The 17,783-nt window shown below is 39.7% G+C and overlaps 1 long non-coding RNA gene across 1 annotated transcript in view; it reads right to left on the reverse strand.

Annotated features, from left to right (window-relative positions):
* Window positions 1–2,040: 2,040 nt before the first annotated feature.
* LOC137573057 (uncharacterized) overlaps window positions 2,041–17,783 on the reverse strand; it is a 140,570-nt gene continuing 124,827 nt past the window's right edge. Inside the window, exons 2-7 of the long non-coding RNA XR_011031800.1 lie at window positions 8,289–8,356; window positions 8,091–8,220; window positions 3,487–3,839; window positions 3,013–3,430; window positions 2,742–2,943; window positions 2,041–2,678 (exon numbers count right to left, since the gene is read on the reverse strand). This is a non-coding gene — a long non-coding RNA (uncharacterized lncRNA). The remainder of the gene's footprint in view (window positions 2,679–2,741; window positions 2,944–3,012; window positions 3,431–3,486; window positions 3,840–8,090; window positions 8,221–8,288; window positions 8,357–17,783) is intronic.

The raw sequence follows: 17,783 nt of genomic DNA on the forward strand, positions 1-17,783 counted from the left end.
CGCGTTGTTGCGTTGGACCGAGAGTCGACGCTCACGTTGTTGTTGTACAATTAGTTCTTGTAGCTGTTGCTGTTGGGGATCGAGAGAGCTTGGGCCCGAATTGGTGGACATGGCTTTTGTAAAAATTACGCACTTTGTTGTTGCAACTTAGTATTTATTGCTATCAGAGCAATCTAATAGGAAAAAAATAGGAATAGGAAAAAAGGAATCACATAAAACTGTTTTTCTTAAAATGTATAACAGCTAGAGGACATCAAATTTGGTATATATTTTCGTTTAGTTAGCGCGCAGAAACTAGTTCAAACTTTTTGTCACGCCCCCGGAATTTACATAAAACTGATTTTCTTAAAAACTATGATAGCTGCCGACATCAAATTTGGTATGTATTTGTTTCACCTGGTGTATGGTATATCCAAGTCGGCGAGTCGACTTACTTTATTTTTATTTTGTCTTATTGTTAGATCTTTTTCCACCTACGCGGCAACAAATAATTGATTGGTGCTATAAAAAATGCTTCAAACTGTACTTAACCAAGTAAAAGTTCCTTAGTAAGACATTTTTGCGATTAAGTAGCAAGGTCTTGATTTTCCTTCAATATGATTTCTTAATTTTCTTAATAATTTTTAGAGTTATTATGAATTTCTTAATTTTGATAATATTTTACATCCCTTGTTGCCATTCGTGCTTTTAATTGTTTTCTGAAGGCGCATCGATGAAACGACTAGAAAAAAATCGTCTATAGTCCACCATCTTCAAAAAAGTCGATTAAATGGCGTCGACCAGTTTTATTCGACAATTCGCCCTGTCGTTTGATTGAAACAAGACGTTTTAATTTCTTGGAAGGATATAAAAACATTTTATCCGAAGCTGTATTCGTGATCTTTAGGATACTGTCATTTGAAACGGCAGTTCCTGCTGAAAGATTGTTTTCAAAAAGTTATTTCCCGTGCCATTGAAAAATTTGTTGCATTTAAATTTAGCAAATACGTATTTTAATGGAAATGCTATACCAAAGCGGTCGAACTTTCTCGTGTGCGGAATGGTTAAAGATTCATTTTTTTCGCTTCATGTAGTGTGGATTCTTTAGCTTAGTCTGCTGATGATAGAATTTGCTGGTTCTTGAAATAACTATTCAGAAAACCTACCTCCCTTTTGTGCTGCCTATGATTAAAAATATTATAAATTATAAAATTTTATATTTTCGTAGACATTTTGAAGTTTCCCATACCCGGTGTTGCATATAAGTTGAGTATTAAAATATCAAAGAAGTTAACTTCAGCTATGCCTAAGTTTATATACCCTTGCAGTCCTTGGCAATAATAATTTTACATGTTCAAAATTTGTTTTCTGCAACTCAATTCATCAATATACAAACAAAAGAATTTTACTCTTCATACGGCATAGCGACATATCTCCGACGACATATCTCCGCCCAGTACATTTTTCTGGCGGAGATATGTCCTTTTTAAACGGCGGAGATATGACGTTTTGAAACGACATATCATCGCCGGTGATCTGCGCGGAGATATGTCGTTTCAAAACGTCATATCTTCGCCGTTTAAAAAGCGACATATCTCCGCCAGAAAAATGTACTGGGCGGAGATATGTCGTCGGAGATATGTCGCTATGCCGTATGAAGAGTAAAAATTCTTTTTGTTTGTATATTGATGAATTGAGTTGCAGAAAACAAATTTTGAACATGTAAAATTATTATTGCCAAGGACTGCAAGGGTATATAAACTTAGGCATAGCTGAAGTTAACTTCTTTGATATTTTAATACTCAACTTATATGCAACACCGGGTATGGGAAACTTCAAATGTCTACGAAAAATATAAAATTTTATAATTTATATTTTATAATTTTAGATCACCGGCGATGATATGTCGTTTCAAAACGTCATATCTCCGCCGTTAGAAAAACGACATATCTTCGCGCGGAGATATGTCGTTTTTTTAACGGCGGAGATATGACGTTTTGAAACCACATATCTAGGCGCGAAATTATGTATATATGTACAATCGATAAATGAACTATCGTCTCGAACTTATTTCGAGTACGTACATATGCATTCCTAATAACTATAGAGATAGTTTGAAATCAGAATAATCAATTCTTTCACAGAAATTATAAATTCAATTTATTTGTTCATTTTACATTACATTTTTACATTTTTTTCCGTTTTATGAACGATGTTATATTTGGTTTACTTTTTTTTTTTTTTTGAAAAATTTTTATTTTTTTTTAATTATAAATGAATACATTGAGAATTGCCTCAATGACTTCTTGGTTACAGCTTGGACATTTAGGTTTCCTATTTGAATTGCCCTCGTTGTGGGAAAGAATTTGATCCCAACACATGGCACAAATATTTACATGATTGCATGGACGCAGCAAAACTGACTTTGGGTTTGTTAAGCATACATTGCATGGGTTCATTTGAACAATTGATTCATCTGATAGCTGACTTAAGTTGGAAGCATCCGAAGACAGCGATGACGTTGAAGATTTCAGTTCAGGCGACAGCTTACATAAATTTGTTTCACTGTCCACACTGTTGAATAGGTCCTGCTTCGAAAATCTCTCATTGAGGGCCACAATACGCGTCAGAAACACAAAAATATCGATATCTCCCTTGTCTAAAAGATCCATAGCGTCCATAATTTTTTGAGCACGGTCCTGTAAAAATGAGGATATTAAGTTCTTAGCTGCAATAAGAAATTTCATCTCCAGTCAACTTACACGTAGTTTTTTTGACGCTGGCTGGTTACCAATACCACCGTTTTGAAAAAGTAAATTAAATTCGCGACTTTTTTCATATTCGGCATCAATAATACATTGGACAAATTTAAAAAAATGCCCCTTTGCTTGAATTTTGTTCCCTAAATTCAAATTGTATGCTTCAACAGAGCCAGTAGTTCTAGTTGAACGCTTAAACACCCTCCTATAAATAGTAATAAATTGTATATAATAAATTAAAAATCGAATCGAATAAATAAAAAAGTTAATATACCTTCAAAATCCACTGCTTTTTTAAAATATTTTAAAAAAGGAGAAAAAACGTTCTTGTCCAAAGCAGTTGCTTGAAGTTCCAACATATTAAATGCTTCAAGAATTTTATAATGTGGCAATAGCGGCAAATGCAAAAATTTCAGAAAAAGTATGTAGGCTTGTTTATTGCGTTTGAGCACATTCTCAAAGCCAATACATTTTCTTGCATTTCTCTTACAAGCTTGTGTAAAATGGAACCAGCAAGCATAGAAGTTCATGGTAGGATGCAAGTTTTTCAAAGCAGTGCGCATGGCTTTTTCATAATCAGATATAAAAGATGCACCATTTAAACAGCAAATATTGGAGTCAATGTATGTGAACAAATGCTGATAGCAAAGTTCTGTTTTTCTTGACATCAGAGCAAATATAAAAGGAGTTATCTAAATATAAAAACATTTTAATTATTTAATAATATTTAAAATTGTACGATATTTACCTTCTGCAAATGTTTTATGTATATTATTAAGAGTTGCTTAAATTCTCCAAAAGGGCATACTTTAAATGTGGCATCAATCAAAAAATGTCTATTTTCCTCCGGAATGTTCGCTTGCATCAAAGCGATAACCTTGTCTGATGCAAATACGCAGTATGCGAAAGAGCTTGACAAGTATACTTTTTTGAAAAAACATTTTGGAGAATTTCCCTTGGTCGTACCAAAGAGTTTCATAATATTTTCATCTTCAAAAGCTGTACGTACTTCGGTTGCTGAGCTAGGAGATTTATTGTATATTTGCGTAGTCCATAATGCCTCACACAGCTCAAACAATTTAATCAAAATGTTTCCAAACGCTATTAATACTGAAAATATCAGTCCTAGGCAACAAACTTTTGGCACGCAAGTGCTGTACTCAACTAACATGCGTTGCAAATTTCTGCTTTGTGCTAGCACTAACCATAGAATATGTATTTGTTCTTAAAATGATTTTTTTTTTTTTGACTTTTGGCCGCCTAATTTTGCAAAATCTACCTATGTGCGGTGGCGATCGCATAAGCAGCGGTCGTTTACCAAAAATCGTCTCTTCGGTTATAGCAGTGCATGGAGAATCTTCACCCATGCGGGATTGATGCTCCAAGGATGCAGCGAACTTATCCATGGGGACCGGCTTGGAACAAATCCAAGTTTGAATTCAGATTTAAAATTTTAAATCCAAATTTAAATCTGCTGCCAAGTATGCCCAGAGGCGCCGCCTGCCGAATCATACGTAGGGGCTCCCCTTTGCTCTCCTCGTTAACCAACACTGGCACGATGAGCTGTGCTGCTGCAGTTTTGGCTAGGAAGAAGTTGGTGCAACAACAAGACGCACAAATTCTGGAATAATTCGGATAAAAAACTCTCACCCACACCAGGAAATATTTGTCGATGAGAGGCGTGCAAAGGAGAAAAAGAGGCAAGTAGCCGTCACCCTTCGCCCCCGCCATCACCAGTGGACCGGCCTGCCGTAGATGCAAAGATTGCTACTGGGCCGACCATTGAGGGCTGCACCGGGGCTCCAACGACGTGGTATGTACGCAGGCTCCCTAGGAATCAATCTGACTCCTTTTTCGACTTTTCAGGTGTTCCGGACACCAATTGATAAAAGTTAAGACGGAGCAAAAAATATACAGACATTACCGCGGTTAGTGCTTCGTATGTGTGTATCCCTTGTATATATGCTAGGGCATGTATCTGTGGGAAGCAAAAAGGCGCGAGAGAACCCGGTACATACAATAATTTTTTCACAGGCACAAAAAAAATAACATGTAACACGTAGGACTTACACAATGCACAATTAGGAGTTTTTCGACGAAATTTAAGAAAACTAAAAATTGATCACAGTTGCGGCTAGTTGTTTTAATTATTTATCACAAGTTTTTATTGTTTATCTTGTTGTTTTCTGCTTCTGTTTTTTTCTGTTTCTTTTTTTTTTTTCAGTTTAATACAACACGATTAAGTTGTTCAGGGGTTCCGTGACCTTGCTTAAATCCAAACTGCCTCTTTGGAATGGTCTGAGTAACAAACTTTAAATTCATTACATGGTTAAGTCATTTTGCCCAACGCTGAGAGCAGACTTATTAGTCTGTAACTACAGACTTCAGAATGCAGCTTTTCCAACTGTGGGACCATGGTGATTAAAGCAGTCTTCCATCGCGGGGTAACGACTTATCTCCGCCGACATATCTCCGCCGTTAGAAAAACGACATATGTATGTATCTCCGCGCGGAGAAATGTCGTTCTGAAACGACATAATTTCGCGCGGAGATATGTCGTTTCAAAACGACATTATTCTCCGCGCAGATCACCGGCGGAGATATGACGTTTTGAAACGACGTTTAAGTCGTTACCCCGCGTAACATTCACGACTCACTAAACCGCGGTACTGTCTGTATATCTTTTACTCCGTCTTAACTTTCATCAACTGGTGTTCGGAACACCTGTAAAAGTCGAAAAAGGAATAGAGAACTTGTTCAATGCCTTAAATGTCAAGATTTCGGCCACACGAAAAATAACTGTTATATAAAGGCCGTTAAAGCTTATTGTGCTAACTGCGGTGAGGACAACCCAGCCAGTTACAAAAAATGCTGGTTCAGGCTCGACCTAACCATAAAGTTTAAGCCAGTTGCAAGACTCCCGGAAAAGCATCTTGTAATGCAAACACAACACAAGTCGAATACAGCTCTAAGGAGTGGCTTTTCCTATGCTGACGTGACTAGACATAACGCAGGATGGAACCAGGTTGGCAAATTTTCCTAAAAATCAACCCCTTCTCAGTAAATTCCTAGTATTGGAAAAAGCCATAAAAAACAAAGCCTTTCGTGATTTGGTTCAAAAGCTGATATCAAAATGATTAACACGAATCTAAAATTTGGATTGTGGAACGCACGAGGACAAGTCAGAAACATCAAAGAACTCCGACTTTTTATAAGTGTAAATACGAATATATGTACTTACCAGGCTTCGACCAATATTATGCTAATCATCATAGTGAAAGTTCCAAAAAGGGATCTGCTGTTCTCATACGAGCATATATCTCTCATATTCAAAACGAACCTACGTTGAGTCCTACTATTCAAGCTGCAAGCGTAAGTGTGCCGACCAATGGTGGATGCATCAAAATCTCCTCCATTTATCTGCCTTCCAACCAGCCTTGGAATAAAGCTGACTTTGAGAAACTTTTTCTTGGCCTGGGCGACAAGTTCATCGCGGGTGGTGATTTTAATGCAAAACACCCCTGGTGTGGTAACACAAGAACATGCAGTCGAGGAAAGCAAATTTTAGCCACTGGCTAGCCAACTTTCTTTTCATATCATACAAGGCTAACATCATCTGTTCAGGATTTCTTTATAGCTATACTTGAAACCAAGAATGAGCTCTCTTCGGATTACCTACCGATCATAGCAACATTACATCAAGCTAGAACCAGAAAGCTAAATTTGCTTCCTCGTGGTGCATGCCTGTTAAAGATGAATCGGAACGTAAAATCCACCTTAACAACGACATCAACAGCCCAGAAGATATAGAAGATGCAATCTCTATTGACATGAAAAACATAAAAACCGCTGCTTTAAATGCTACACCACCCAATTAACGCCCACCAAGACAAAGAAAAAGGTTCTCTCCCGGCAAGTGCTGACGCGCTCTTACGCCTAAAAAGACGAGTAAGAAAGCAATACGCGAGAACAGGTGATGATCGCATCCATTAGATCTGCACAAGATTATCAAACCGTGCAAAAGGTTCTCGCAAAAATCAAACAGAGGAATATAGATGATAAGTCGTTACCCCGCGATGGAAGACTGCTTTAATCACCATGGTCCCACAGTTGGAAAAGCTGCATTCTGAAGTCTGTAGTTACAGACTAATAAGTCTGCTCTCAGCGTTGGGCAAAATGACTTAACCATGTAATGAATTTAAAGTTTGTTACTCAGACCATTCCAAAGAGGCAGTTTGGATTTAAGCAAGGTCACGGAACCCCTGAACAACTTAATCGTGTTGTATTAAACTGAAAAAAAAAAAAACAGAAACAGAAAAAACAGAAGCAGAAAACAACAAGATAAACAATAAAAACTTGTGATAAATAATTAAAACAACTAGCCGCAACTGTGATCAATTTTTAGTTTTCTTAAATTTCGTCGAAAAACTCCTAATTGTGCATTGTGTAAGTCCTACGTGTTACATGTTATTTTTTTTGTGCCTGTGAAAAAATTATTGTATGTACCGGGTTCTCTCGCGCCTTTTTGCTTCCCACAGATACATGCCCTAGCATATATACAAGGGATACACACATACGAAGCACTAACCGCGGTAATGTCTGTATATTTTTTGCTCCGTCTTAACTTTTATCAATTGGTGTCCGGAACACCTGAAAAGTCGAAAAAGGAGTCAGATTGATTCCTAGGGAGCCTGCGTACATACCACGTCGTTGGAGCCCCGGTGCAGCCCTCAATGGTCGGCCCAGTAGCAATCTTTGCATCTACGGCAGGCCGGTCCACTGGTGATGGCGGGGGCGAAGGGTGACGGCTACTTGCCTCTTTTTCTCCTTTGCACGCCTCTCATCGACAAATATTTCCTGGTGTGGGTGAGAGTTTTTTATCCGAATTATTCCAGAATTTGTGCGTCTTGTTGTTGCACCAACTTCTTCCTAGCCAAAACTGCAGCAGCACAGCTCATCGTGCCAGTGTTGGTTAACGAGGAGAGCAAAGGGGAGCCCCTACGTATGATTCGGCAGGCGGCGCCTCTGGGCATACTTGGCAGCAGATTTAAATTTGGATTTAAAATTTTAAATCTGAATTCAAACTTGGATTTGTTCCAAGCCGGTCCCCATGGATAAGTTCGCTGCATCCTTGGAGCATCAATCCCGCATGGGTGAAGATTCTCCATGCACTGCTATAACCGAAGAGACGATTTTTGGTAAACGACCGCTGCTTATGCGATCGCCACCGCACATAGGTAGATTTTGCAAAATTAGGCGGCCAAAAGTCAAAAAAAAAAATCATTTTAAGAACAAACTATTGATGCACATTGTTAGGAGATACTTCCGAGAAACTAACCTCATCATTCTCACCTTTCAAAATAGCGCCCGCGCCGAATTACAGGTAGCCAAACTTCTATTATCATTCACAGTGTTCATATTTAATTCTCGCCGTTTTCAGTGATACATTTTTCCAAAGTCAATATTTATTTTTGCAAAGTTGCTATCAAAGTAATTATGATGGATATCAATAGTCCAGATATGTATCTTTATGTGTTATGTAGTACTCACCAATTTTAAGAATGTTTTGCATACATTAGCATTGTTACAAAAGACCACATTTTTTGAGACAGATTTATCTAAAAAAAAAAAAAAATTTCAAAGGGGCTTATAACTACTTTCCCTGTCCGTCCCTGTAATATTTCTTAATTTAATAATTTATGCATAGTTTCAATAATTATATGAAGTTATAGTTGGCCACCTATAGCCACCTATTCACGAAATATAGTTAGTCAAAGTTTTTGCGCGCCGATGAAAAAAAAAATTATTTAAGTAACAAAAATGTTGTATGTCCTAAAGCATTAGAATTTGGAATTTTAATATTACACGCCAGGATAAGACTCTTTGAAAGCATATCACACCTGGCATATAAATTGCCAATAAAAAATGTAGAGCGAGAAAGACAACTGAAGAAAAAACATTAGAAGAACAGAGAAAAAAATGAAGTAAGTAAGTCGCCTCGTCGACTTGGGTATACCATACACCAGGTGAAACAAATATTTCAAATTTCGAAAACCAAATGTTTGTCTATTAAATTGTTTTTACATGTCTTATACTATGTGCTATCTCGCTCACTCTACGAACACACGAGAACTCTAGCGCCGCCACTAGCCAACGGCCAATTCTGGCCTTGTGGACCGCTTGGTAAAATACGTTCATACTCATATTTTGCATGTTTCTAGTCCGATTTCAATAAAATTTGGTAGTTTGGTAGAAATAGATAAGATTAATTAGACTGCTGAATTTAATTGCGATAGTTAAAAAACAACAGGAGAAAATCGGTTATTTCTTAATTATGGAGGCGGAAGTGGGCGTGGCAAAATATGAAAAGATGTATACTCTGCACGCATACTAAGCCAGTGTACATACTAACTTGGTGACTTTAGCTTTGTTAGTTTTCGAAAAAAACAGTTTTGTTAAATTTGCGGGGGCGGAAGTGGGCGTGGCAAAATTTTTAAATAGCTAACATCTGCGCGTCAATCGAGCTAATCTGCATACCAAATTTAATGTCGGTAGCTATCATAGTTTTTAAGGAAATCAATTTTATGTGAATTCCGGGGGGCGAAAGGGGGCGTGGCAAAAAGTTTAAACAATTAGTTTCTGCGCGCTAACTAAACGAGTATATAAACCAAATTTGATGTCTCTATTTGTTATACTTTTTAAGAAAAACAGTTTTATGTGATTCCTGGGGCGTAAGGGGGCGTGGCAAAAGTTTGAACAATTTATTTCTGCGCGCTAACTAATTGGGTATACAAACTAAATTTGATGTCTCTAGCTATCATACTTTTTAAGAAAAACAGTTTTATGTGATTCCTGGAGGCGTAAAGGGGCGTGGCCGAAATTCCAATTAACTCTGCACATTTACATAATACTCGAGTATACATACCAAATTTGGTGGCTCTAGCTCTTATAGTCTCCGAGATCTGCGTGTTCATACAGACGGACGGACGGACATAGGGACATGGCTAGATTATAGGGTCGGAGAAGCTTCCTTCTGCCTGTTACATACATTTTGGCGACTTTAATATACCATTTCACCCTATGGGTGTATGGTATAGAAATGATTTAAGTAACAAAAATGTTGTATGTTCTGGCATATAAATTGCCAATAAAAAAATAAAGAGCGAGAAAGACAATTTAAGAAAATACATAAGAAGAACAGAGAAAAAAAACCAGAGGGCCGGGGCTAACTTCGACCGCGTCAAAGTTTGTATACCCTTGCAACTTTTTTGGTAACTCTTTCCTTACCTATTAGCCATCAATGTGGAAGAACGTTTTATCTAAAAGGCTAATGCTTGCGAAATCATAGGAAATAACGAAGATATTGATCAAAGTCACTGTTTTCCACCGATCGTTCCTATGGGAGCTATATGATATAGTCACCCGATCTTTATCAAATTCGGCACAGTCATTAACATATATATTAAATTAAGAAATGTTTAATTTAAAAGCAATCGCGTTAAAAGTAACGAAAGTGTTTACAAAAGTCACTGTTTTCGACCAATCGTTCCTATGGGAGCTATATGATATAGTCACCCGATCTTGATCAAATTTGGCATAGTCGCTTATAGGCGTAGTAAACTCTCTAATATTAAGTTTCACGACAATAGCTCAGAAAATAACGAAGGTATTGAGAAAGTCACTGTTCGTGACTTGGCCGTTTGTATGGGAGCTATATGATATAGTCACCCGATCTTGATCAAATTTGGCATAGTCGCTTATAGGCATAGTAAACTCTCGAATATTAAGTTTCACGACAATAGCTCAGAAAATAACGAAGTTATTGAGAAAGTCACTGTTCGTGACTTGGCCGTTTGTATGGGAGCTATATGATATAGTCACCCGATCTTGATCGAATTTGGCATAGTCGCTTATAGGCGTAGTAAACTCTCTAATATTAAGTTTCACGATAATAGCATAGAAAATAACGAAGTTATTGAGAAAAGTCACTGTTCGTGACTTTGGGGTTTGTATGGGAGCTATATGATATAGTGGTCCGATCCGGCTGAATCCGAGATATACAACGCCTGCAGTATACACAAGCCTACGTGCAAAATTTCAGCTCTGTAGCTCTTACGGTCTAGGAGGAGTTTGCGTTGATCCAGACGGACGGACGGACGGACGGACGGACGGACGGACGGACGGACGGACGGACATGGCTAGTTGAACTCGTCTCGTCGTGCTGATCAAGAATATATATACTTTGTATGGTCGGAGATGCTTCGTTCTATGCGTTGCACACTTCTGACCAAAATTAATATACCCTTTTTGCAAGGGTATAATAATACAAGAACGATTTCGCTTAGAAACTGGACTATTGGTAGACATGCCTAAAGCCAACTTTGGCAACACAAATGATGGAAATACTAGTAGGCGGTTTTTCGAAAACACTTATTTGGCATCTGACATTACAGGAATAACCCATGAACTTATATATAGATTTAGAGTTATTTTAGAAGCCATTTCCAGTGGCTTCAAAATTGATACTGTCGAATACGAGGCATATGCCTTAGAAACTGCAAATCTATATATAAAGTTATATGCTTGGCATCCTATGACCCCCACTATGCATAAAATTCTATTACATGGAGCTAGCATAATTGAAAATGCATTGCAATGCATTGCTGCCAATTGGACAACTATCCGAAGAAGCAGCAGAAGCGCGCAACAAACATTTCCGGTCATACCATCTCAACTTTGCAAGAAAGTTTTCAAGGGAAGAATGCAATCGCGACATCGTTCAAAGGTTGTTATTAACTTCCGACCGACTCATAAGCTGTATGAAATCAACAAAAAACCATAAATATGCTCATTCCTGCTGAGCCAAATGATAAAGCTGAGCATCACGATTTGGACTCGGAAGCAGAATAAACATATTCGTTTTTTTTAAATAATATTTTGTAACTCTGAATTTAAAAATAATAATATAATCTAATAGATAAGCCCAACTTTTGTAATGTTTCATTTAAAGTTAGCCCATATTCAATAGAAAACTTTGCCATTTTAGTATTAAGTTAAAAAAAATTAAATTAATGTATTTTAATAGGAAATTAATGTATTTTGATAGGAAACAATAATTTTTAATTATTTTACCATTTAAAGTGTATTCTATTGAAAATATGTTTTTGGTCGCCTATTTTTGCAAAATCTACCTATGTGCACCGTCAATGACAACACCTCCATGTAGCGTACCACCAACGGCTGCAGAGCCTGGATTTATGACAGACAGTCCATGTTTGGCTTCGAATGGCCCACTCTTCAAGTGGTCTCACACATTCCAGAGCTGAATGAACTGGGATCACTGATATGGCAGCTGGACAACACCTTTAACCAAGGCATCTCGGCTGAAGATAAGCCACGAAAGCCAGTCCGGCACGTGAACATGGGCACTAAACAAGCCATTGTGCGAATGATGGAGCTGCAGGAACTGCTCTGCCTCAGAGTGCTTGCGGGTGAGTTTCGCAAAACCCCGCATAACAGCGACAAAAGCACGCAAATTACGTCAGGGAAATCGGTCTCTAAGCCAACTAGGCCTATAATGGGGTGTGATCGTGACTCCGCAAAGCGCCGCAGAGAAGACATAATACCTAGTCGAAATACTTCCCCAAAAAAAACACCGAGGACAATTCCCAGAGAACAAATAATGCGGGAACAAACATTAACCCCACGGCATGTAGGCAATGAGCGCGATCCAGCACAGGAATGGCAACAAGTCTCGTACAGACGAGCGGACAAAAAACCTCCAGAAGGATTTCCCTAGCCATCGGCCAGACGCTATGTTGTTAGCAAATAAAGCCAACTTATCAAATACCGATACGCTAAAAATGGTAACGCTGAGTGAAGATGAGAAAGTGCGCTCGATCGGCGCTAATGTACGCAAGGCAAGACGCACAGCGCAAGGCGACCTTTTACTGGAGATGAACAAGCCGATGGCTGAAAACCTCCAGAAGCTTACGAAAGATATTGAAGTAGCTCTAGGTGCTCAGATTAAGGCCGAAGCCCTTTCAGACTTCATCAAGCTCGATGTCAGAGACTTGGATGAGATGGTGTCTAAGGACGAGCTAGCGGCTGAAATTTCGACTCAGTTTAGCGTCCAAATGACTACTTTGGCGATAAAGAGTTTTCGACCAGCATACGCTGGTACACAGCGGCCGACCATTAGCGTTCAGGCAGCCCAAGCCAAAGGGCGTTCAGGCAGCTCAATGTGGGCAGAATCAAGATCAGCCTGTTAGATGCTTCAGATGCCACGAATTCGGGCATGTTTTAGAAAAATGCAACTGCCAAGAAAACAGATAAGACTGGTGCCTTCGGTGCGGCGAATAGCGGCATAAAGCCAGATGCTGTAAAAACCCACCGAAGTGTTACCTATGTACTGCAAATGGCATAAAGCAAGCGGGTCATGTTGCCGAAAGCCAGCGATGTCCTTATGGGCCTCGATGTGGCCAGAACGCTCTCGTACAAAATGTTAATTATGCTTAAGTTCATGCAAATTAACTTGAACCACTGTGAAGCAGCACATGACACCCTGAAGCAAACGACAAGGGAGAAAAAATATTGATGCAGTCATCGTAAGCGAGCCATACAGACTCCATAGCGGCAACAACTGGTCCTGCAGCACGCAACGAAAAGCGGTGATTTTGCTAACAAGTGTGCGACCGCTGCAAATGTCTCAAGCCCGGGCTTTTGCACATTTTGTAAGGGCTAAGATAGACCGGTTCTGCTGCTACATGCCACCTAGTATAAATCACCAAGAATTCTGCGCAGCGCTGGATAAGCTGGCTACCGATGCAAGATGCCACAGCCTACTCATTATAGCAGGCGATTTCAACACGTGGTCCTTAGTGTGGGGTAGCGTTTCAAACAATTCCAGAGGTTGTGCCTTATGGTAGGCTTTTGCCCCACTTGATATTGCCCTGCTAAACAATGGCAATCAAAATACATTCAGTCGAGAGGGTGTAGGATCGGTTATCGACCTCACTTTTGTCAGCAGCAGCATTTTTCGGCGCTCTTCCTGGAAAATCTGCGAATTCTACACGGCTAGCGACCATTAGGCGATTTTTTTTGATATCGGAGGATCAATCCGTCAGCGAGATGCGCATCCGGTGGCAAGTACACCTACAAGGCGGATACACCGAATGTTCCCCAATTTACTGCTATCACTGGAGTAGAGTTGGCAATGGAGTCAGCCCAGAGCATGGCAGACCAACTGGCTCGAAAGTTAGACGAGGCGTGCGGCAAAAGCATGCAGCAACGTAAAGCTTACCGAGGCCACCATAGATCGGTATTCTGGTGGAATGATAGCATTGCAGAAGCTCGACGGGCTTGCTTTAGGGCAAAACGGTGTTACCAACGGGCGCGAAAAAGGAATGATGGCAATTGGCCATCTCTTCATATAGTTTTTGCAAGAACTCGCAAGGCATTAAAACGGGCCATACATTCCAGCAAACGGGAATGCTTCCTTGAGCTGTGTGACTCAGCTGATAAGGACCCCTGGGGCAAGGCCTATAAGATTGTAGTGATGCGTGTGTATGCAAATAAAAAAACTGCACCAACAAATCCGGAGCAGCTGCGGGATATAGTACAATCTCTGTTTCCAGCCAGAAGGGATGCACTTACGTGCAGAAGACCGATGCAGACACATTTTGCCGTTGATGAAGTCTCAAATGAGGAGATAAAAAGTTGGTCCTGCTGCCAAAACCAGGCAAAAGCCTAGATGAGCCATCAGGATACAGGCCAATATGCCTAATCTATCAATCTGGAATCAATCATATGTGCGAGGCTAGAGTCAGCCATTAGGTTAGGGCGGCGGTTTATCACCGAATCAATACGGCTTTAGAAATGATAAGTCTACAACTTATTCCATATTAAGAGTGGTCGATATTGCTTCTGAAGCAATTAAAGGTGAGCGGTGGAAAGAAAGAACAAAAAATATTGCCTGTTGGTCACCCTGGACATAAAGAACGCGTTTAATACGGCCGATTGGGGAGCTATTCTTGACGCGCTTCAAAATTTTGGAGTTCCTGCCCACATTCACGCAATCATCTGGAGCTACATCGGTAGGAGGCAGCTGCAGTATATCCGATGCTGGAAGCGTGCTGCATTCCATAACTGGCGGGGTTCCCCAAATATACGTTCTGGGCCCCATGCTATGAAATAAAATGTACGATGGCGTCCTGAGGCTGCCACTCGCTGATAGCTGTCAACTAATAGGCTATGCAGATGGTGTCGCACTAGTCGTTGTTAAAAAAGAGTTACAGCAAGCAGAGGATGCAGCAAATATGGCCAACAAAAAGATAGTAGATTGGCTCGGCTCCTTGGAACTTAGACTAGCGGCACAAAAACAGCGGCCGTTCTAATTTCCAGCAGAAAACTTGTTGAGACAGCACAAATTACTGTTGAGGGGACTACGGTCCAGTTCAAAAGAGCTATCCGCTATCTTGGCGTGTGGATAGACACTCGACTAAACTTTCGATAACACCTAGCGAACATTCAGGAGAACGCATCTGTATGCGTGAGTTCGTTGTCAAGGATTCTTTTAAACCCAAAACAGGAGACAAGAAAGCTGCTGATGACAGTACACAGCTCCATTGTTCTTTATGCGGCCCAGATCTGGAAATCGGCTTTGCTAGTAGATAGCTACAGCAGGGGCATACGGTCAACCCACAGACTACGTGCACTCAGAGTCTGCTACGCGTTTAGAACTGTATCTGACGACGCAGTATTAGTGTTAGCTGGGATGCTGCCAATTGACATTCAGGCGGACAAAGTCACAGCCGTCGCTGCAACAGCTAGAGACAAGCTTTCGAAAAAACTGGCCCGCGCACAGGCTAGGGGCAGAAGCCTAATAACATGGCAGAGAAGATGGGGATGCGTCACAGAAGGGTAGATGGACCCACCTGCTGATCCCAAATATGGAGAAGTGGATAGGCAGAAAGCATGGGTCAGTAAATTTGTATCTAACCCTGATACTAAGCGGCCATAGACGCTTTAGGCAATATCTCCATCGTTTTGGGCATGAAGAATCGCATATGTGCACAGTCTGCAGCGACATATTCGCACAACATATTCTCTTCATTTGTCGGCGCTATGAACCCCAAAGAAGGCGCTTAGAAAACATTGCAGGAGTCGGATTAACGATGCACAACTTGGTAGATGAGATGGTTGGCAGCCCACAAACCTGGGAAGCTGTGAACAGCTTTGCAGCTTACGTAATGCGGGATCTTCGACAATCCGAACGTATGAGAGCTGGAACTTCATAGAGAGAGCAACCGACCTTAGGAAGCAATTCTCACGAGGAAGTCCCCTAGAATCTAGCTCCCTTCATGACATTTTTTCTTCTGCTGTATATATCTATACCTATTTAGTCAATAAAGGAATTTTGTATTCTGTATGGGGGAAAAAAAACATTACAAACAGCAACAATACAACCGATACAACCAATTAAGACAGGACACCTTCAAGATCATTTTCCATTTTGATTCACTTAATGTCCCTATATATTTAGCAATTTAAAGTCTGCCTTATTTTAAACAGAGAACAGAGGTATATTTCCAGATTTCTAGATGCCGCTGACATTTACTCTATTAGAAAAATATATTGTTTTTAACGAAGTCTTCAAAAAATATAAAAGAAGCTAACCTCGGCTATGCCGAAGTTTATATACCCTTGCAGTCCTTGAGAATAATATTTTTACTTTTTGAAATTTCTTTCCCTGCAACTCAATTCATCAATACACAAACAAAACATTATTAATCTTTTTACTACAATTTTTTTCTTCTTCTTCCATCTTTCCCTAAGCAACGCATGGCACGCATACACATGCAGTTCATGTAGCGTTGCGTCTGTGTGTGTGTATGCATGTACTCTTTAGTTTTGATGATGACGTAGTAGGCAGCAAGCAGCGCTGCCGGCAGCGGTTGGACCGATTTGTATTGACTGTAACTTGAGTTCTATTTATCCGATCAGATTCAAATTTTGGAATCTGGGTTTTTATATCCAATACTGACAATTATCATACTTTATCTGCTCCGGGATATAATGTACCGGGATGTACCAAGTTTCATCTCTATAGCTCTTAAGATGGCGGCGTGAAATTGATTTGCACAGACGGACATGGCTATATCGACTCAGCTTCTCATGCTGATCAAGAATATATACATATATTGGGGTCGGAAACATCTCCTTCTGTGCGTTACAAACATCTGACCAATTTTATAATACCCTCTGCAAGGGTATAAAAATGAGTGTCTGTTAAAGTTTTCGGCATCTGGGCCAGTGTGCAATGTGCAAAACAAAATCCTTAATTTTCTATAGTATACTTTTGGGTGCCAAAGAAGCTAACTTAGGCTATATCGATGTTTTACCCTTGCAGTCCTTGGCCATAATATTTTTACATGTTCCAAACTGTGTTTCTGTAACTGAATTCATCAGTGCACAAAACCTCCAAATATCATTTTCGTTTCTTCTCTTTTTTTTCTTCCACCTTAAACATGCATGTCGCGATTGGCACGCATACACATATAGTTTATGAAGCGTTGCGGCTGTGTGTATGCGTGCTGTAGTAGGCTGCTGGCAGCGCTGTCAGCAGCCTTTGAGCAGAGCCAACTTATATTGACTGTAACTTGTGTTCTATTTATCCGATCTGATTGAAATTTCGGAATCTGATAATTTATAAAAAAAAACTAACATATTAGTCAAAAATTTTTTTTCATAGGGTACTCCAACATCTTCACCTATTTTTCTTATACAACTATATGGCCAATTTTCTACCAATTTTCATACTTTATCTCACCCGGGTTTTAAGTAGCTCGAATATCAAGTTTCTTCCCAATAGCTCTTAAGATTCAGAAATTCAACATCCAAAATTTAGAAAATGTGTTTGGTAACTCACACAATAACAGAATTATAACGGGTGACATCAACATCAAAGCTGGGGATCCCCAACGAATAATTACAAAGGCAACATTATTTTCAAGTTCATAAATAGATCCAATCTTATCACCGTAA

This window comes from Drosophila tropicalis, unplaced genomic scaffold (assembly GCF_018151085.1).
Source record: "Drosophila tropicalis isolate 14030-0801.00 unplaced genomic scaffold, ASM1815108v1 contig_108, whole genome shotgun sequence".
In the NCBI taxonomy this organism is placed as follows: Eukaryota; Metazoa; Arthropoda; class Insecta; order Diptera; family Drosophilidae; genus Drosophila; species Drosophila tropicalis.